General features: G+C 42.0%; 1 protein-coding gene across 1 annotated transcript in view; it reads right to left on the bottom strand.

The window, feature by feature from the left end:
- The window catches only part of LOC115201373 (extracellular serine/threonine protein kinase FAM20C), a 66,473-nt gene that overhangs the window by 27,562 nt on the left and 16,208 nt on the right, over positions 1 to 22,703 (bottom strand). The window lies entirely within an intron of this gene.

The following is a 22,703-nucleotide window of genomic DNA, read 5'->3' on the forward strand; positions in this document are numbered from 1 at the left end:
TGCTACCAAAAATAAGTTACAGAAATTCGTTACAAATGAAGGAGTCATCCATGATTCACCAAATTATATTATGAAAGAGGAAGAAAAGTATTTTAAGCGTATGTTCTCTTTTCAGTCTCCTCCATTTCCACTAAATGATGTTAACTGTAAGGATTTCTTTCCTAATAATAATAATAATGTAAAATGAACAAATTTACAGAAAGACCTATGTGAAGGCCAACTTAAAGAATAGATTTTTGAGGCAATTAAATCTTTTCAGTCTGGAGTAGAGGGATATCAGACCTAATTTGATGTACTCAAAGATCCATTAATAGCATGTTTTAATTACTCCTATAAAAATGGTACACTTTCAGGTATTCAACAAGAAGGTCTGATTTCATTACTACTAAAACAGAACCGTTGGTAAGTATAAAGATCCAGTCCATTGTGAATCCTGGTGAAATCCATAGCACATAGAATAAAAACGTTTTTACCAGATATTGTTCATCCTGATCAGACAGGTTTTTTACATGGACGACATAATGGAGATAATATACGAAAATGATTTTAAACAATTGAGCATTATGAAACATCACAACAACATGGTCACAGGTTCAGGAATGGTAAAAAAAATCACAACATTCACTTAAAATTAACCTTACAAATAGCAGTGTAGGGTGATTTGGAAAGCCATAGTCAGTCAATAAATAATACTCGTAGGAAAGGTTTTCATCTTTAGCTCTTTAGAAAGGTTGAAAAGGTATGTAAAACATCACAGTGCAATTGAAAAATATATGGCACATGGAAACCAAACGAGGGTGGTCTATGGTGATAGGTGAGATGGGCTGAGAGTGGCTGAGGGGTGGGATTAAAGAGTTTATGTTTTGTAACGTATATTGTTATGTGATTGCTTTATATAAAAGTAACATATATGTAAAATGTGTATGCAAAGTGTGTATTTATATGTAGCAGAAAATCTGTAAAAAAAAACCTAAAAGATATGTGTCCTTCCGAAAAGGAGGGAAAATAAAATACCCTTGTCGAGAGGTTTCATTTCAGAATATAGTACGGACCTATTCTCCATTGTTTTATAAGTACAGAAATAATGTAACTATTTGGATGAAATGGGATCATCCAGACCTACCTGGCTAGGAGAGCCTTTTAAAGCATGGTTAATGCAGGGAAATCCCAGGTGGAGACTGCAGAGAGCAGAGACTTCCCAGGTGAAACTTCCACAGTTACAAGTGTGTAGTGTTGAGAAAGGCAAGACATGTTCTTGAGTTTCACATGAACTGGACTTGGCACCCTGCAAAGTGACATGCTGGAGCAGAGTTGACTCTGCATACACACCTTAACATACACATCTCTTTACTTACAGACTGCTATCTATTGCATTTCCCTCCACCTGCTGAATGCCCATTCTCCTTTACGTGTAACATTAGACCCTGTTTTAATGGACTGTATGGATTTCCCAGCAGAAGCCCCTATGTAACCCCTTGCCTGACATCCCACTAGTCAGTTAGCCAGTCCCAGTACAGAATGGACGATAGCCAGGAGCAGAGTGGGACTCCAACACAGAGTCCTCTGTCTGTCTGATCCTATAGGAGCCCTGAGGTAAAAGAAGAGAAAAAAGGAGGGAGGTGAACGGAGAGAGAGAAAGGAGATGACAGATCCAGTTTCTGGAAGCCTGATAGCAGGCCTGACCCTATTCATTCATTACAGACACTCTACTCCAGCTACATATAGTGTGTGTGTGTGTGTGTGTGTGTGTGTGTGTGTGTGTGTGTGTGTGTGTGTGTGTGTGTGTGTGTGTGTGTGTGTGTGTGTGTGTGTGTGTGTGTGTGTGTGTGTGTGTGTGTGTGTGTGTGTGTGCGCATGAGTGTGATTATGGAGTGTGTGGGGTATGGATTAGGTCGATCGACTGATTGGGACTCAGTCATTCCTCTTGTTGTCTTTCACGTTAGCTATATCTTCATTAGTGCCGTGAGAGGAATCAAAGCAGATGAATTAAAAGTCCCACTGTATTGCCGGTGTGTTTTGGACTTCTAACCCATTTTAAACATTGTGTGTCTGAGATATAGACTTATGGGTTGTCTATTTCCTCTGCGTCCGTAGATACTGACCACTAGTCTGTGTGATTAACGGAGGCTAAAGTAGAGCAGTGTTTGTGAAACAAGGGCGGATCCCAAAGGGGCCCGGGGCCGGGTCTTTGATACAAAAACATCTGTAGTGTCCGAATGGTTTGAGCTACAAACTATTAAAGCTATCTATGAAAAGCTGAGACTCTCACGAACATGCACATTTTGCTCTACGATTATCACAAGCTACACAAGCATCGTTAGAAGTTAAGTGGTTCGTCTACTTAGAAGATCATAGGAAATCCCAGGACATAGTGTCTATAATACTGTAATAAACTCATAGTTGCTGTCACAAACTTCACACAGTTGTCACTGACTAGTTGGATATTCATTTCCCAGTGAGCAAGCAATCTATGTACTTACAACATTCATATACATTTATTTTGATCAGGTTTTTGCTTTGGCAGACTTTTTGTTGTTGTTGACATTTGTCAATAAACCTCACGAATGCAACTGTTTATGTCAAATTGTTTTGTGTTCTACTTGTAGCCCTGGTTGTCCTGATAGGAAAATGGTAAAACACTTCAATGTGAGGCTAAATATAAGGTCTGGGCATGCAGATAAATGACAGTCAGATAAATAAAATGATCATTTTTGCTGCAATCTCGGGACTGATAGGGTTAATGCCGGCCCATATCCACTGCCCCTTGATGTTAGCCTAAGCAGGGATAAATCATCCACTAAAACAGTCAGGAAACATCTGAAATATCCCTATCTTCTTCCATATTTCGTAGATGTCCAATGATCCATCACAAAGAAACAAAGAAATAGAAAAAAAACTGTTCAATACAGAGCTAATATGTTCAAATAAGCGTGGTTGTTCACCACTGTGCCATGCCTCTAGGTCAGGAATGGGACAGAGACAGACAGCCACTGAACAATACTAAATCACAATGGCTTTTACGGCCAACGATACAAAATACAGTGACAAGAAAAAGTATGTGAACCCTTTGGAATTACCTGGACTTCTGCATAAATTGGTCATAAAAGTTGATCTGATCTTCATCTAAGTCACAACAATAAGCAAACACAGTCTGCTTAAACTAATAACACACAAACAATTATACATTTTCATGCCTTTATAGAACACACCGTGTAAACATTCACAGTGCAGGGTGGGAAAAGTATGTGAACCCTTGGATTTAATAACTGGTTGATCCTACTTTGGCAGCAATAACCTCAACCAAACGTTTTCTGTAGTTGTGGATCAGACCTGTACAACGGTCAGGAGGAATTTTGGACCGTTCTTCTTTACAAAACTGTTTCAGTTCAGCAATATTCTTAGGATGTCTGGTGTGAACCGCTCTTGAGGTCTTGCCACAGCATCTCAATCGGGTTGAGGTCAGGACTCTGACTGGGCCACTCCAGAAGGCCTATTTTCTTCTGTTGAAGCCATTCTGTTGTTGATTTTACTTCTGTGTTTTGGGTCGTTGTCCTGTTGCATCACCCAACTTCTGTTGAGCTTCAATTGGCGGACAGATACCCTTATATTCTGCAAAATGTCTTGATAAACTTGGGAATACATTTTTCCGTCGATGATAGCAAGCTGTCCAGGCCCTGAGGCAGCAAAGCAGCTTCAAAGCATGATGCTCCCTTCACCATACTTTACAGTTAGGATGAGGTTTTGATGTTGGTGTGCTGTGCCTTTTTTTCTCCACACATAGTGTTGTGTGTGTTCCTTCCAAACAACACAACTTTAGTTTCATCTGTCCACAGAATATTTTGCCAGTAGCGCTGTGGAACATCCAGATGCTCTTTTGCAAACTTCAGACGTGCAGCAATGTTTTGTTTGGACAGCAGTGGCTTCTTCTCTGGTGTCCTCCCATGAACACATTCTTGTTTAGTGTTTTGCGTAGTGTAGACTCGTCAACAGAGATGTTAGCATGTTCCAGAGATTTCTTTAAGTCTTTAGCTGACACTCTAGGATTCTTCTTAACCTCATTGAGCATTCTGCGCTGTGCTCTTGCAGTCATCTTTGCAGGACGGCAACTCCTATGGGAGAGTAGCGACAGTGCTGAACTTTCTCCATTTATAGACAATTTGTCTTACCGTGGACTGATGAACATCAAGGCTTTTAGAGATACTTTTGTAACCCTTTCCAGCTTTATGCAAGTCAACAATTCTTAATCTTGGGTCTTCTGAGATCTCTTTTGTTAGAGGCATGGTTCACATCAGGCAATGCTTCTTGTGAATAGCAAACTCAAATTTTGTGAGTGTTTTTTAAACGGCAGCTCTAACCAACATCTCCAATCTCGTCACAATGATTGGACTCCAGGTTAGCTGACTCCTGACTCCAATTAGCTTTTGGAGAAGTCATTAGCTTAGGGGTTCACATACTTTTTCTAACCTATACTGTGAATGTTTAAATGATGTATTCAATATAGACCAGAAAAATACATTAATTTGTGTGTCATTAGTTTAAACAGACTGGGTTTGTCTGTTGTTGTGACTTAGATGAAGATCAGATCTAATTTTATGACCAATTTATGCAGAAATCCCGATAATTCTGAAGGGTTCACATACCATTTTCTTGCCACTGTAAATGGAGTGAAATTAGGTCCTATTAAAGGTGACCACTGACTCACACATCATCTGTTACTGTCTGATGCTCCGTAAAACTCCATTCAAGTGTCCCACTTATAACTGCACCCAATGACACGACTAGCTTCAGTACAACTCACAATCCCTATCCCATAATCTGGAGGTTGAATTGGGCCTTTTATGTGTGATGAGTCACATTTGAGGTTAATCTTTTTGTCGACGTCGGAGCACTATCTAATTTGAGATGCCGCACAAGGCAAGGTTTAACCAACCCTGCTGAAATTACATTTAACCAACCCGTTAAACCCTGCCCTGAAACATAATTTATAAATAGAAAGGTTCGTCTCAGTAGTGAGACGTAGTCTGGTTCGAGGTGCGTCCAAAATGGCACCCTATTCAGACAGGGCTCTGGTCAAAATAACTGAACAAATATATAAACGCAGCATGCAACAATTTCAAATATTTTAGAGTTACAGTTCAAATAAAGAAAATCTGTAATTGAAATTAATTCATTAGGCCCTAATCTATGGATTTAACATGACTGGGAATACAGATATGCATCTGTTGGTCACAGATATAGTATTTTTTTAAAAGAGGTAGAGGCGTGGATCAGTGTCTGGCGTAGATCAGTGTCCTTTGCATAGAGTTGATCAGGCTGTTGATTGTGTGGCCTGTGGAATGTTGTCCCACTCTTCAATGACTGTGCGAAGTTGCTGGATATTGGTGGGAACTGGAACACGCTTTTATACACGTTGACCCAGAGCATCCCAAACATGTTCAATGGGTGACATGTTTGGTGAGTATGCAGGCCATGGAAGAACTGGGACATTTTCAGCTACCAGGAATTGTGTACAGATCCTTGCGGCATGGGGCCGTGCATTACCGTGCTGAAAAATGAGGTGATGGCGGTGGATGAATGGCACGACAACAGGCCTCAGGATCTTGTCATGGTATCTCTGTGCATTCAAATTGCCATTGATGAAACGCAATTGTGTCCATTGTCAATAGCTTATGCCTGCCCATACCATAACCCCACCACCACCATGGGGCACTCTGTTCACAACGTTAACATCAGCAAACAGCTCGCCCACACGACGCCATACACACTGTCTGTCATCTGCTCGGTACAGTTGAAACCGGGATTCATCTGTGAAGAGCACACTTCTCCAGTGTGCCAGTGGCCATCGAAGGTGAGCATTTGCCCACTGAAGTCAGTTACGACGCCGAACTGCAGTCAGGTTAAGAATCTGGCGAGGACGACGAGCACGCAGATGAGAGTTCTTTGTTTGTGCAAACCCACAGTTTCATCAGCTGTCCGGGTGGCTGGTCTCAATCCCGCAGGTGAAAGAAGCCGGATGTGTAGGTCCTGGGCTGGCGTGGTTACACGTGGTCTGTGGTTGCAAGGCCGGTTGGACATACTGCCATGTTTTTTTTTTAACTACGTTGGAGGTGGCTTATGGTACAGAAATTAACATTAATTCTCTGGCAACAGCTCTGGTGGACATTCCTGCAATCAGCATGCCAATTGCACGCTCCTTCAAAACTTGAGACATCTGTGGCATTGTGTTGTGTGACAAAACTGCACATTTTAGAGTGGCCTTCATTGTTCCCAGCACAAGGTGCACCTGTGTAATGATCATGCTGTTTAATTAGCTTCTTGATATGCCACACCTGTCAGATGGATGGATTATCTTGGCAAAGGAGAAATGCTCACTAACAGGAATGCAAACAAATGTGTGCACACAATTTGAGAAAAATACACTTTCTTTGAGTATGGGATCTTTGATTTCAGTTTACGAAGCATGGGACCAACACTTTACATGTTGCGTTTTATATTTTTGTTCAGTATACACTTGTCACGACTTCCGCCGAAGTTGGTGCCTCTCCTTTTTCGGGCGACGTTCGGCGGTCGATGTCACCGGCTTTCTAGCCGCCACCGATCTACGTTTCTTTTTCTATGTTGTTTTGTCTTGATTGTACACACCTGGTTTCCATTAAGTTATAATTTACTCCCTATTTAACCCTCTGGTTCCCACATGGTTTTGTGCGTGTTTGTTCGTTGTGAAGTGGTCAGTATTTCTGTGAGCTGGTGTGTTTTCCCAGTGTAGAATATATGTTCGGTTTATTTTTGAGTAAAGTTAAATTTTTACTCAGTTCTGTGTCCTGCGCCTGACTTCGTCCGACCCGCTACACACTGACACTTGACAACACTACCGTTCAAAGGTTTGGGGTCACTTAGAAATGTCCTTGTTTTTGAAAGAAAAGCTACGTTTTTCTCCATTAAAATAACATCAAATTGATCAGAAATACAGTGTAGACATTGTTAATGTTGTAAAGGACTATTGTAGCTGGAAACGGCAGATTTTTTATGGAATATCTACATAGGTGTAGAGGCCCATTATCAGCAACTATCACTCCTGTGTTCCAATGGCACGTTGTGTTAGCTAATCCAAATTCATCATTTTAAAAGGCTAATTGATCATTAGAAAACCCTTTTGCAATTATGTTAGCACAGTTGAAAACTGTTGTTCTGATTAAAGCAATAAAACTGGCCTTCTTTAGACTAGTTGAGTATCTGGAGCATCAGCATTTGTGGTTTCGATTACTGGCTCAAAATGGCCAGAAACAAAGTACTTTCTTCTGAAATTCGTCAGTCTATTCTTGTTCTGAGAAATGGAGGCTATTCCATGCAAGAAATTGCCAAGAAACTGAAGATCTCGTTCAACGCTGTGTCCCAGAGTCACTCCTGCATTGTCTTGGTCTCTGGAGAGACCTGAAAATAGCTGTGCGGCAACACTCCCCTTCCAACCTGACAGAGTTTGAGAGGATCTGCAGTGAAGAATGAGAGAAACTCCCCAAATACAGGTCTGCCAAGCTTGTAGCGTCGTACCCAAAAAGACTTGAGGCTGTAATCTGCCAATTCTGCTTCAACAAAGTACTGAGTAAAGGGACTGAATATCTTTGAAAAATGTGACATTTCAGATTTTAAAAAACGGTATTTGGTTTGTCATGATGGGGTATTATGTGTAGATTGATGAGGGGGGAAAAAACGATTTAATTAATTTTAAAATAAGGATGTAACAAAACAATGTGGGAAACTCAAGGGGTCTGAATACTTTCCGAATGCACTGTAAATCATTTAAAAGTCCTTATATTAAGCAAAGCAGTCGGAACCAGTTTCTTGTTTTTAAAATGTATGGTAGCCAGGGGCACACTCCAACACTCAGACATCATTTACAATCGAAGCACTTGTATTTAGTGAGTCTGCCAGATCCGAGGCATTAGGGATGACCACGTGTTCTCTTGATAAGTGTGTGAATTTGACCATTTTCCTGTCCTGCTAAGCATTCAAAATGTAACAAGTACTTTTTGTTGTCAGGGAAAATTGTTGTCTCACCAAACAGGGGAGGTTAGCATTTCAAGGAGTATCATCTTTGACCCTCTGTAACTTTCATGTTCATCATTATTCAGGATTATCCTTAATCATGGCAGCATCCACATTAATGTAGAAGTGTTTAGAAACATATTATATTCTTAATTACAATAAAAGTGACTCCAAAATAACAATACATGATTTACCATTCATTTCTATAGGGCACAAAATGATCTGAAACACAACCAAAACTAACTGCAAATGCAACCAACAAGTTGATGCAGTCACAGCTTGATATAGTCACTGCATGCTCGGAATATGGGACCAATACTAAACGTTTTACTACTGTATTTATACCAATCTTTAGGGGTGTCAATAACTTTGACCACTTTCTTTTTAAGAGAAAAAAATATTACTTGTTAAACTAAATCTCTTTCTCTGAGAAATGTATTAGTATAAAATAATACAATTTCCCAATTTTTGTTGCATACAATATAGCTCAGTATTTGAATGATTTATTTATACAGTCATTATTGCTGGTCTATGTAAAAGCTGTCAATAATCTGGGACCCCAGTGTGTATCCAGTATAGTGTTGGCTGGGACAGCGAGAAGCCAGAACCCTGTGGTATAGTCAGAGGCACAGTGCTCAGTACGGTCAATTGGTGGGTGGGGAATACTGGGGCTGTTGGTAAGCAGATAGATAACAGAAACGCTTCTATAAATATAAGAGAGAACCCCTGGTGTTCAGCCCATGTGACCAGGCAGTATGGCAGCAGAGACGAGAGAGGAAAAACACAATGGCCAATATCCATTCTGATACCCTGAGAGGGAGATGAGGGACTGACAGATGAAGAAAGAGAGAGGAGGATAGGGAGATAAGAGAGAGGGTGGAATAGAACCAGGGAGAAAGAGAGAGCCAGACAGACACACAGAGAAGGCAGTAAAGGAGGATCCCAACCTCAGTGCAGTCTGCAGAGATCCTTGTATTATTATGTAAGTGGAGAAAAGGACATCGTAAAGCTCTCTGGTTGACTTTACAAGAACCCAAACCTTTCATTGTGTTATAATACACACAGCAATATAGCAGGACCAGTAGGGGATACACTGTGGAAATTATAACCGAAAACGGACCTTGTTAAACATTTACAGGCACCGTCTGGGACACTTTATTGGGGGGAAAAAAACACGTTTATCAGAGAAGAAAACATTTATTATAAACGACACCCTCGACATTGGCAGTGCACAAACAACCGTTCACACTTTCCAACAATGTGGATAAACTGCTTTGGTAAGAGTCAACGGAGCGAAACGCAAAGTGAGAAGGAAGGGGAAAACACGAGGGAGATTTTAAGATGGGACCTTTCCTCCGTATTGGATCAGTGAGGTTGGTAAAGAGAAAATATGTTTGTTATTAGAGGAAGGGCAGTGCTTTCTGCCAAGATGAAGGGATGGAGGAGGACTGGAAAAAGGGAGTCAAGTGGTGAGAGAGAAATACAGAGACAGAGAGAGAGAGGGAGAGATGAAGGGGGAGAGAAAGAGAGAAATAAAGAGAATAGACGTCCCTTTTAAATGAATGATACAAATAGAACTGAGTGTAGCTATAGAACAGAACAATATATATAGATATACTGTACATAAAATAGATATAGAACTACAACAAATAGAACTCCACCAAATATGGTGCAGAATACCAGAAGGATCCAGCAGAGAGAGGTCTGGTGGCAGTTATAGTGTTGGGATAAGTGCTACTCTGTCACTCTCTTCCTGAATGACTGTCACATATTTTCCTACAGGGGAACCGAAGCCCACAGAACCAGCCACAGTGCCTCACCATACACTCCCTCCCATGTCAAAACACATCCATAAATGAAATAATGGCCTGTGATGACATATTCACACAGGAAGTTCTACAGTCATTTTAGACTCTAAAATGTAAAATAGTCCCAACCCAAGCCACCACACTTCCTCTATGGTAAAACCACTGTGATCATAGCTGGAGCAGTATTAGCACTTTGTTGATCTAATGTGATGTTTTCATGGTAAAGCCAAGTAATCCGTTTAGATTTATGGTTGGCCAACTAGTTTGTTTGGATCGGTGTTTCGAAAGTGTGACAGAACTAATGTTTTGCAGAGAGAGACTACAAGTGGCAGCCATCTTGATGATGATGAAAGATGTCTACTGTGTGGGAGGGAGAAGAAGGGGGTAGGGCAGAAGGTCAATATAAAGTCCTATTTCTGGCACTGTTTGATGATTTCATCACTGGCTCATTACTGTGACTGATGAGCGAGACACTCCCCCAGACACGAGTTCCTGCTTGGACAAGAGCTTCAATTCCAAAGCTCATATTTGAATAAGCCATTATACAAACACCATAACTGTTTTCCCTCCCCATTGAAAAAGGAACAAGACTGTCCGTCCCGACTACGTGGAGTTAAAACCATGCGTTTCACAAGCTGTTTTCTTCCAGATTGGCCAAACAAAGCTGAAGTACACTAGTCATTTATTTTTTTGCAACAGCAAATCATAAACCTTCTTTGTTGGGGCTGGTTGCCATATGCTATTTTCTTTATCCTTTCATTTTACACAGCTCACAACCTACATTACTAAACTCTATGGAGATAATAAGAGGGAGGAACATGCACGCGCACGCACACGCGCAACATTTTATAAATGATAAGCCACCAGTTTCCAGGCCCAGTGTAATCATTTTCTTCATTGTTGTTCCATACCAAACAGCTGTGACTACTGCCTACCACTTGGACGACACAGTCACATTCCCACGCATAGCCTATTCATTACGGTTAATAAACTGTCATGGTAAGTGTGTCCTTATGCATTTATATAGGAACACTTCTGGCTGCTTTGTGTTCAGATGTGTAGGTTTTTATGTTCCGAAGCCCTGAAACCTACTGCATTATGTTAACACATTAGAATGGTCTTCTTTGACCATCAGAGTAGGGCAGAGAAAACCCTGACCTGGGCCTGTATCTGGGTCAGCTCCGTGAAGAGAGAGTTATGAATGATATTCAACATCTAACTAATACATACAGAGTCCAAGAAGAAAGCCTTTATCAACCCTGGTGGACTGTAGGAGAGGTGTGACTAGGGAACTAAGCATGTTGGGACAGGGATGTTACATGTTGCTTTGCACTGAGGACAGTTACATCATTTGTTTTGACTATCCACCGAAGAAAGGAAAGGGGAGGAAAGAGGGGGAGGAGGAGGGAGGAAGGGAGGAGCTGGTCAATCGGGTGAGCAATCCACATCTCCCATCGCTAGATCAGGGAGTTAAAAATCCCTTTTGAGAGTGAGGGAAGGAGCTAAGGCGCTATACTCATTTAAAGCTTATGGCAGTGAGCAGATGTATCTTTAAGCCCCATTATACTGTCTATTGTTAAGAATGCTATTTTCTGATGATCATTCCCTATTGGAATTTGGCCTTTAGGTACCCTCTTTAATGCCAGAGGTCACGATAAAGCAGGTCTTAGTAACTGGTACCTGGGCCCTTGAGCCATAAAATTGGCCATGGGCGTTCTTAAACGATTAAGATGTTTAAAATGTATAGTCTACTCAACCCTACGGTCTTAGCCTTGATTTAATGCTTTGCACCAGGCACGGAAGGGTGAAACATCGAACAGATAAGGCAAGAGTATTTAGGTCTGCCCTCCCCTCTGGAGGGGGAGAGATGTTCTGCAAACCTCTTAGGGGAACGTGTCTCTCTTGCCATATGCATATGTCTGTCTATGTCTGTCTATGTCTGTCTATGTCTGTCTATGTCTGTTAAACCTTTAAATATAGAAGTTTTTCACCTTATATTTTGCATCTAGCATTTCTCCACACCATGACCAGGTTTTCAATTCCTAACAATATGGGGACTTTAGAATGCTGACTGACAGCCATCCACAAAGATACATACAATGATACATACAAAATACATACACAAAGATACATACAACAGCAATGCAGATTGTCCTGTTCTTTATTCCTCAAATAAATATGCATCACAATATGCATACAGGCCGACACCCCAACATTATGTTTCAGATTCATTTGTTTATCTAGCTCCTAAGGAAAAGACTAAAGCCACCGTACAGCAATATACATATTTAGATGTTTTTCAATTATTCTGCATCAAAACATGAACACAGCATTGTGTTTTTAGAATCAAATCACTTAGCTTTGGAAAAGACCAAAGCTACCATGTACAGCTGCAAATAGATTTAACGGTTGTCAGATAATGACGCATCACAACATGCATATAGACCTATACAACACAACATTTCATATCAGATCACTTAGCTTACAGCTCCTTAGTAAAAACTCCAATTAGACCAACTGTCCATCTGGTGAGAGGAGATGTAAGGAGTAAAAACGTGACACCGGCCCTGCGGTGTCATAATTAAACCTGACTGTCAAGACTTTTTGGGACTGTCAACGTGGTATTTCACCCCCTGCTTCATTATCTATTAATGATTCTCCTGAGGGGATTTTCTCCGACACTAACTACAGGTTATAAAACAGAGAGCGGGAGAGAGGGGTGTAGAGTTTTACAGCTTCAGGTTGTTAACAGACAGATAGACAGTCTGTGTTGCTGTAGACAGACTACATGCAGGAAACTAGGCTAAACCTACGCCTGTAAACGAGGGCCAGAGTACTGGAAAAGAGAAACCACGGGGCCTCTCAACGTTAGGCAGAGTTACACAGCTGTTGCACGTCTACTACCCAGGTATGTCAGGATGAAAGGAGTAGTTTGACAAGAATCAAAGCGATGGCTGATGAGCCATTGAGAGCAGCCCCTGAGTACACAGACAGATAGATAGATAGATAGATAGACCAGCACTATCTGCCTTGGAGGGACGGAGCTCCCCTCTCCATGAGACGAGACAAGGTGACAGTTGATATCAACTGACACAGTCACACAATGAGCTACCGCTAAAATGACTCTTTCTCTCTCCAGAGGAGAACAGAGACGGATGAGTTCGGAGGAGGAGGGGAGGAGGAGGAGTTGTGTACATTAGTGTCATGAAAACTGAGTGATTAACCTTCTCTGTCTTCCCAGAGACAATGAGAGGGTTTATCAGAGCCTGCCTTAATGTGATGAGCCATAAACAATATGCCTCTGAGACAACACAGAAATGGCAGGAGTGGAGTCACACACGCACAGTACACGCACGCGTGCGCATGCACGCAAAGACAAACACACACAAAACCTTTGCTATGCAGATTCTGTACTAACCTGTCACCTTTCCTTTCCTAACCACAAAAACAAAGTGTTATCATTCCTTTAACAGTGGAAATTCTAACTGATAATAATAAACCTGCAGGGAGGTTTTTAGCTTTTTGGAGAAATGTTTCTAAGGCCTAAACACTCACAGCGTGGAAGCTGTGAGTAATGCATGGATGGCAGAGCTAGCTAGCTATCACTGAATGGAACACAGAATGCCTCTGTTTGCTCCCTAAACTAAAACTAAAGTGACAGTTAGGAACACAGCATGTCCAGAATCATCAAGGGTGTGGTGAGGAGACACACTGGGCCGAGAAGTGTTCATCTATAACGATGAGACTCAGTGACGCCAGACAATGCTGAGCAGAGAGAGGAGAGGAGCAAAGGCACGGCATGGAGGACACATCAAGTGCTGTCTTATTGTAAACAACCCTAAAAATCTAAGCTAAATAAATACGGCAAAAGACAATCGAACAACGTTCAATAGCACTGTTGTTTGTTCAACACATTGTGTAGCGATTAACCTAATCCACAAAGACAGTATTGTGCCATTGTACAATAAACCATATTGACCGTTTGCATTGGCTAGGAGGGCACTATGCATTAGCTAGCCTATATACAGCATCACAGGGCCATAGACTGCTAGTCAGATCACCGTAGGTCGGAGAGTAGGAGGAGGTCGCTTTAAACACAGCCTCGAGGCTAAACACGATCACGTGTGGAGCATCCTCTGACTGTACAGGGAACCACATCAAATCAAGTACAATGTTATTTGTCACATGCGCCGAATACAACAGATGTAGACCTTACCGTGAAATGCTTACTTACAAGCCCTTAACCAACAATGCCGTTCAAGAAATAGAGTTAAGAAAATATTTACTAAATAAACTAAAGTAAAAAATGTAATAAAAGTAACACAATAAAATAACAACAACGAGGCAATATACAGGGGTTACTGGTACCGAGTCACATTTGTGTCAATGTGTGTGTACTTGTAAAAGACATCGCACTGCTTGCTTAGAGAGTATCACGCCAACTCAGGACCTCTGCCTTGCTAGGACACGTGACCACCCTCCTGAAGCATCTTACCAGTCAGCGCCACTCCAAAAACTAGCTATTCACTGGTGCAAGTGGGGACACCTCAGGCTGAGGAGTACGTTTCACACGTCTCCATGTGTTACATTTGCAAGCGTGTTATCCTTTCACAATGCCTCCCATTCATTAGGCTTTCATAAACATATTATAATTACTTCAACACAAACCCCGCTGAACTCAATGCCCAGAGGACCCAATTATTACAACAGAGAAATTGTCAAAACATTAGGGGGTAATTTGCTAAATCAGTGTTGGGCTCAAAGTGCTGTTGTATCATGTGATCACACTGGGATCTTTATTAATGAATTATTCCCTCTCTGACTCACTTCATATCTGCTCCCATTAGGGACACTGGCAACGGGTACTAAGACACTGATCTGAGGTATGTTTCCTCCTAATGGTTCAATTATTGTAGGGTGAAACTAAGCTGATCCTAGATCTGTGCTCAGGGCTTTGAAGAGTGTGACATTTTTGTTATTTTACCAGGAAGGTCAATTAAGAACGCATTCATATTTACAATGACAGCCTGGGCTAGGCATCCCATCTAACAATCACTGCTCTGTGTCATAAGATGACTCTTCAATCGCCACAGCTTTTACCAGATGCTCTCATCCAGAAGTGAGTGCATACATTTTCGTACTGATCTCCTGTGGGAATCAAACCCACAATCCTGGCATTGCAAGCGCTATGCTCTACCAACTGAGCCACATGGGATCAGATAACCTTACTCGAATCAATATCTGTTCACCATAAAACTACATCTGACCCTGAACCTGTGGTTTAGAGGTTAAACATCTACTACAGTATCAACCGTTCCTGGCCTGAAGCTGAGTCATTCTTGGCATCATAATGTGTGAGTTCCGTCATTTTAAATCTGTCTCATATTCATCTCCTCTCAACCAGTTGTCCTGAGGCCAGTCAAAGCCAAATCACAATCAGGATTGTAGGTGAAAATTCATGGCTATGGGTGATTTCCCAGTATCTATACTGCTCTCCCAGAAGTAGTGAGCAGACTCAACATAGGGTTAATTAATAGACATGTGTAAGCAGAATAAAGGCTGAGCCCAGGGGAATGGACAGAGCTGGATCAACATAGAGTTAACCATTGGACATGTAAAAACCAAACGTAAGCAGAATCCATGGGAGTGTACAGGCTGGGTCAACATGGAGTTAATCACTAGACATGTAAAAACAGAACGTAAGCCGAAAATGTGTACCTTAATTAATTAATATAGGCACCAAAAGCCATGTATCTGTAATAAGAACATTTGTTTGAACTAATCAAGTATTATTAGAAAAGCACTTATATTAGGAATGTATATATGCAATAAATGTATTCTTTTTTGTATTAATACTATGGCACCGCCACCAATATAATCTAAACTGAGCAGATGTGGGCGTTAACAAGCAAGAATTGGGACAAGAAGATAATGGTGGCGAGAGGCCAAGGGGTGTTAATCATCTACATAGAGGGCAGTGACCATGTGTGTTATCTGAAGGTGGAAACCTATAAGACCTGAGGTCTGTAACAACAAAATTCACTTGTTCCATGGAATTGCTCGGCTTCTGTTACTTTTATAATTAAGTCTATTTGAATTTACAAGTTCCGGTATCTGAGAAATATTTGATTCAATATTTCCACGACAGGATCAGAAGATATTGTTAATTACAGCTATATTGTATTAGGTAAAACACAGAGAATAGAGAGAGAGAGAAAGGTGTGCGGGAGAGAGAGGGGGAAAGAGAAGAGAGAGAGGTGGGGTGTTATGTGATGAGAATGTGAAATACTGTTTATATTGTATTAGAGACTAAAAGAGAGGAGGATATGTGAGAATGTGTTTGTTTGAAATGTCTCTCTGAGGCTGACGAAACATAATGACAAGTGACAATAGAAGGGAACTATTCCTATATTGTCAGACTGTTGTGCTCGTTGTATTGTCATATGGCTGCATTGTTCTCTGAGAGAAGCCAAGCGGCCATCAAAGTGAATGAAAAACAGTCATTCTGTTCAGACACGTCTTATTCAGTTCAGACATTTTCATCTCAATACAGTGCATTGCTTGGAGCGCTGATGCTATTTGATAAAACACTGTTTCACATCCTGCCCATTTTTAGGAAATGTTTCAATATTTAATGTGAGTTACAGGCCTACACAGACATATCTTCAGGGAGTTATTTATATTCTGTTGTCAATATGTTGACCAAAACAGTGAAAAATATTGCCTGGCTCTACTCTCAAACTGTCCATCAATCAACTATACAGTCGTGGATTGCACAGGCTGCTGGTGGCCCCTTAATTGGGGAGGACGGGCACATAGTAATGTCTGTAATGGAATTGCATCGACACATCAAACAGATGGTTTCTATGTGTTAGGTACAATTCCATTAACTTCCTTCCAGTCTTTATTATGAACATTCCTCTCTTACCCAGTTCCTGTGGGTGATTGATACTATACAGACTATACAATTTGTCTCCATAGAAAGCGACAGGGCATATTTGTTTGATTTGTGTGCACTGTATGACTCAGTGGCGGTGGTTGACAAACAATACAATTAACCGGGAATGCCGGAACAGAAGCCATCATTATATCAACACCCAACCCTGCCTCCCATTTGATCTCATCAGCTAACTAACGATGTCTGTGTACTCAAGGGCTAATTTGGCTGTATGTATGACGATCACGTCTCCTCCATTCACACAAACAGATGAGACGGAGAAACAGACTGGCTGTCAGAATAATGATCGTTACAGAGGCAGTGTTTACGCCCGACCTACCACTCTATACCCCCAAACAGCCTGGAATCAGGCTAGAATCATGGTTAAATGGAGGATATCAGTTAGGATTCCAGGCTAACCAACAAAGCCAGTGGACTAGACTGTACCGTGGGTGTCTCTACCTCATTGTGCAACTAAATAGGATGGATAGATCATTTGTAACGCACCCAACATGACAAGGCTGATGTCAAGAGGTGAATCATCAGACTTATAGGTCTTTGTCACACAGGCCTGATGTCTGGGTTGGGCAATGCTTTAGGGAAGCTGACTGACTTGACTCATGCCCCAAATTGCCTACAGATTTGTGAACTCTTCACAAAACACGAGGCTTCAGGATGCAATAACCTTACAGTAAAGACACAGGATAGACATGTCAAACCATAATGGAAGTACATACAGTAACGTCTCTAAAAGCACACCTCTCCACAGCACAGAACATTGAGACCTGCATCAACAGCACCCCTAGAGAGAGAGAGAGAGAGAGAGAGAGAGAGAGAGAGAGAGAGAGAGAAAGAAAGAAAGAAAGAAAGAAAGAAAGAAAGAAAGAAAGAAAGAAAGAAAGAAAGAAAGAAAGAGAGAGAGAGAACTAAGCCATCACTTACAGAGAGATGAACCTGGAGGAGATTCCCCTAAGCAAGCTGGTCCTGGGGCACTGTTCACAAACAGAGCCCCTTGACAGCAACACAATTAGACCCAACCAAATCGTGAGAAAACAAAAATAATTGACTCATTGGAAAGAATTAACAAAAAAACTGATAATTAGGCTTATTTGGCCCTAAACAGAGAGTACACCGTGGCAGAATACCTGACCGCTATGCCTGACCAAACTTAAGGAAAGCTTTGACTATACACATATTTCCCTCAGATTACACAGATACACAAAGAATTCGAAAACAAAGCCAATTTTGATAAACTCCCATATCTGTTGGGTGAAATACCACAGTGTGCCATCACAGCAGCAAGACTTGTGACCTGTTGCCACAAGAAAAGGGCAACCAGTGAAGAACAAACACCATTGTAAATACAAACCATATTTATGTTTATTTATTTTCCCTTTTGTACTTTAATTATTTGTACATAATATGACATTTGTAATGTCTTTATTCTTTTGGAACTTTGGTGAGTGTAATTTGTATTGTTTATTTCACTTTTGTTTATTATCTAGTTCACTTACTTTGGCAATGTAAACATGTGTTTCCCATGCCAATAAAGTCCTTAAATTGAATTGAATTGAGAGAGAGAGAGAGAGAGAGATATGGGATTGATACAGAGCAGCACTATTGGTTTTCCGCTCTGCACCTGCTCTGTACCATTCTATTCTTAAGCTGGTTTACTGGTAGAAGAAGCCCGATCTCTCCCATGATGCATTTTTGTTCAGAGGAGAAGCTGATGCCCTGTGAAGTCTTTGATGTTGCGGCTTTATCTCTTTGATGCACCATGTGGCAATGTGTGTGTGTTTGTGTGTGTGTTTGTGTGTGTTTAACTATTCTTGTGGGGACCAGAAGTCCCCAAAATAATAGTAAACAAACAAAAAATTGACCAACTGGGGACATTTTGTTCGTCCCTACGAGGTCAAATGATTTTTCTAGTGGGTTTAGGGTTAAGGTTAGAATTAGTGTTAGAATTACCTTAAGGGTCAGGGTTAGGAGCTAGGGTTAGGGTTAAGGTTAGGGTTAAGGTTAAGGTAAGGTTAAAAGTGTGGGTTAGGGTTAGGTTTAGGAGCTAGGGAAAATAGGATTTTGAATGTGACTGAAGTCTGTGTCCCCACGAGGTTAGCTGTACAGGACTGTGTGTGTGTGTGTGTGTGTGTGTGTGTGTGTGTGTGTGTGTGTGTGTGTGTGTGCGTGTGCGTGTGCGTGGATGTGTTTAACTATACTTGTGAGGACCAGAAGTCCCCACAAGAATAGTAAACAAAACAATATTTGACCAACTGGGGTCATTTTGTTAGTCCCCTCAAGGTCTAATGCTATTTCTAGGAGATTTAGGGTTTCAGGTTAGAATTAGTATTTGTGCTAGAATTAGGGTTAGTTTCAGGGTTAGGAGCAAGGGTTAAGTTTTTGGGTTAGGGTTATGTTTTTGGGTTAAGGTTATTGGATTAAGGTTAGGTTTTTGGGTTGAGGTTAGGGAAAATAGGACTTTGAATGGGACTGAATTGTGTGTCCCCACTGGGTCAGTTATACAAGGAGTGAGAGGATATGAACACCAAGGGGATAATACCAGAGATGAGTTGACAGCTGCAGACAACAAATAGATTTAAATCCCAAACGTAATTTCATTTCTGTAATTTAGTTTTTGTTTAAGTTCAATATTAGTGTACCGCAGAGAGATAATCTGAATGGATTTTGATTGTATTTCAATATTTGTCGATATGAGAGAGAGAGAGAGAGAGAGAGAGAGAGAGAGAGAGAGAGAGAGAGAGAGAGAGACATGGGATCGATAAAAAGCAGCACTATTGGATTTCTGCTCTGTGCCTTTCTATTCTGAAGCTGGTTTACTGGTAGAAGGAGCCCGATCTCTCCCATGATGCATTTGTGTTCAGAGGAGAAGCTGACGCCCTGTGAAGTCTTTGATGTTGCACCTCTGTCTCTTTGATGCACCATGTGGCAACACGCCAACAGATTGAGGAGAGAGGTGTGAGTTGGTGGGGTGTTATGGAACGGTGTGTGTGTGTCACTGTATGTCAGTGTGCGTGTGTATGTGTGCGTGTATGTCAGTGTGTGTGTGTGTGGACGGGATTAACTATACTTGTGGGGACCAGAAGTCCCCACAAGCATAGTAAACAAACAAAATTGGGGATAGTATGGAGGAGTGACAGGATATGTATGCCAATTCAGCTGGACGGAGAACGGCATCCAACTGTGCAGTCAAGACAGTTGGGATGGCCATGTTTTGTTAAATGAAGTGTATCAAGACGGGGGAGTGAAAACAACCCTCATACTCCTCCTGCCCCTCCTTTCTCTAGATTATAGGAACACCAAGGGGCTTCTACCGGAGATGAGTTGACAGCTGCAGACAACAAATAGATTTGTTTCTGTTTTAAGTTCAATATTAGTGTACCGCAGAGAGATAATCTGGATAGATTTGTATTTTATTTCAGTATTTGTTGGTATGCTCCTCCTCTGAGCCTCTTTGCGATGTTACAGCTGCGTACACACACACACACACACACACACACACACACACACACACACACACACACACACACACACACACACACAAAGTTATGTCAGGGTGATTTGAGGTGCGTCTAGCTTGACTTTATGTGAGTAGACTGAAGTAGTTAGTAATTATGACAGCCTCTGAATAGCTTCTCTCTGCCTCCGCCACCTCATCCTCATCCTCCCTGCTATCATCCACAGGCTTAACCCAGCCCTCCACACTGACACTGAGGCCAAACACAACAGGAGGGTGACAATGATTAACCCTCAATTAAATTACAATTACGATAACAAAAGGAATTACATTTAAAACCCAGCTAGCTACAACAATCACGAAAGGGATTAGGACTAAAGGACTTAGTCTATCATGAGGAAGTATATCATCATCACAATATGGCCAACCTGGATACAGATAAGGATACATTAAATAATTGTTGTTTTCATTTAACCTTTATTCATCTGGGGCGGCAGGTAGCCTAGTGGTTAGAGCGTCGGCCTTGTAACCCGAAAGGTTGCAAGATCGAATCCCTGAGCTGACAAGGTAAACATCTGTCGTTCTGCCCCTGAACAAGGCAGTTAACCCACTGTTCCTAGGCTGTCATTGAAAATAAGAGTTTGTTCTTAACTGACTTGTCTAGTTAAATAAATGAAAAATCTAGATCAGGGGTCTCCAACCTTTTCTAGAATAGTTTTTTTTTAATATTATTTTTTATTTAACATATTGCGACCTACTATCATTTTTTTTATAGCCTTCAAATAGGCACATTCTTCTCTTCTCCTGTACCCTGCAACTCTTCCCTGGGTCGTTGGTGTACAATAGGGGGCTTTTCTGTCAATATACCCGGTAAAATAATGGTTAATAAACAATATTTGGCATGACCGGCCCCATATTTGGTATTTTCCCAAAATCTGTTTTCAGAAAGAATTGGCAAGCTACTCATAGAGCTACTGGTAGCTTGCTGGAACTACCTGTCGGACACCCCTGATCTAGATCATCAGACTAGTCTCATAGACTAGACGTAACATAGTGAATGTAAATCCGGGACACTGAAATGAATATGATATTTTACATTTGGTATGGTTACATAAGACAGAAGGTTATTTAAGCCAAAAATGAAAGGAGGGTGGGTGGGTGGGTGGTCGTTCAGGGTGGGTGGGTGGTTGGTCGTTCAGGTTGGGTGGGTGGTTGGTTGGTCGTTCAGGGTGGGTGGGTGGTTGGTCATCAGGGTGGGTGGGTGGTTGGTTGGTCATCAGGGTGGGTGGTTGGTTGGTCATCAGGGTGGGTGGGTGGGTGGTTGGTTGGTCATCAGGGTGAGTGGGTGGGTGGTTGGTTGGTCATCAGGGTGGGTGGGTGGTTGGTCATCAGGGTGGGTGGGTGGTCATCAGGGTGGGTGGGTGGGTGGTTGGTTGGTCATCAGGGTGGGTGGGTGGGTGGGTGGTTGGTCATCAGGGTGGGTGGGTGGGTGGGTGGGTGGGTGGTCATCAGGGTGGGTAGGTGGGTGGTTGGTCGTTCAGGGTGGGTGGGTGGGTGGTTGGTCATCAGGGTGGGTGGGTGGTTGGTTGGTCATCAGGGTGGGTGGTTGGTTGGTCATCAGGGTGGGTGGGTGGGTGGTTGGTTGGTCATCAGGGTGAGTGGGTGGGTGGTTGGTTGGTCATCAGGGTGGGTGGGTGGGTGGTTGGTCATCAGGGTGGGTGGGTGGTCATCAGGGTGGGTGGGTGGGTGGGTGGTTGGTTGGTCATCAGGGTGGGTGGGTGGGTGGTTGGTCATCAGGGTGGGTGGGTGGGTGGGTGGGTGGTCATCAGGGTGGGTGGGTGGGTGGTTGGTCATCAGGGTGGGTGGGTGGGTGGGTGGGTGGGTGGGTGGGTGGGTGGTTGGTCGTTCAGGGTGGGTGGGTGGTTGGGTGGGTGGTTGGTCGTTCAGGGTGGGTGGGTGGTTGGGTGGTTGGACGTACGTCTAGCAACCCAAAGGTTGCGTGTTTGAATCTCATCACGGACAACTTTAGAAACTTTTCCCATTTAACCTAACTCCTAACCCTAACCTTACCATTAACCCCGAACCCTAACCCCTAGCCTAGCTAACGTTAGCTAGTTAGCTAATGTTAGCGTTAGCCACACCTAGCTAATGTTACCCAAAACAAAATTGGAATTCATAACATATCATATGAATTGTAATTGATATCATATTATACGAAATGGATGATGGACATCCACTCATTAATACATACCATACGAAACGTAACATATCATAAACATATCATACTAAACGGAGTGTCTTGGATTTATGAAATGCTCTGAGACCACATTGAGACTATCCCCTTGCGGAACTGTACAAATAGCCTATTGAACCTATACAATACATCACCATGAGAAGCATTTCTGGTTGGCATATGCAGTCAAATCAAATCAAATCTTATTTG

The sequence above is a fragment of the Salmo trutta genome, chromosome 10, assembly GCF_901001165.1.
Source record: "Salmo trutta chromosome 10, fSalTru1.1, whole genome shotgun sequence".
In the NCBI taxonomy this organism is placed as follows: domain Eukaryota; kingdom Metazoa; phylum Chordata; class Actinopteri; order Salmoniformes; family Salmonidae; genus Salmo; species Salmo trutta.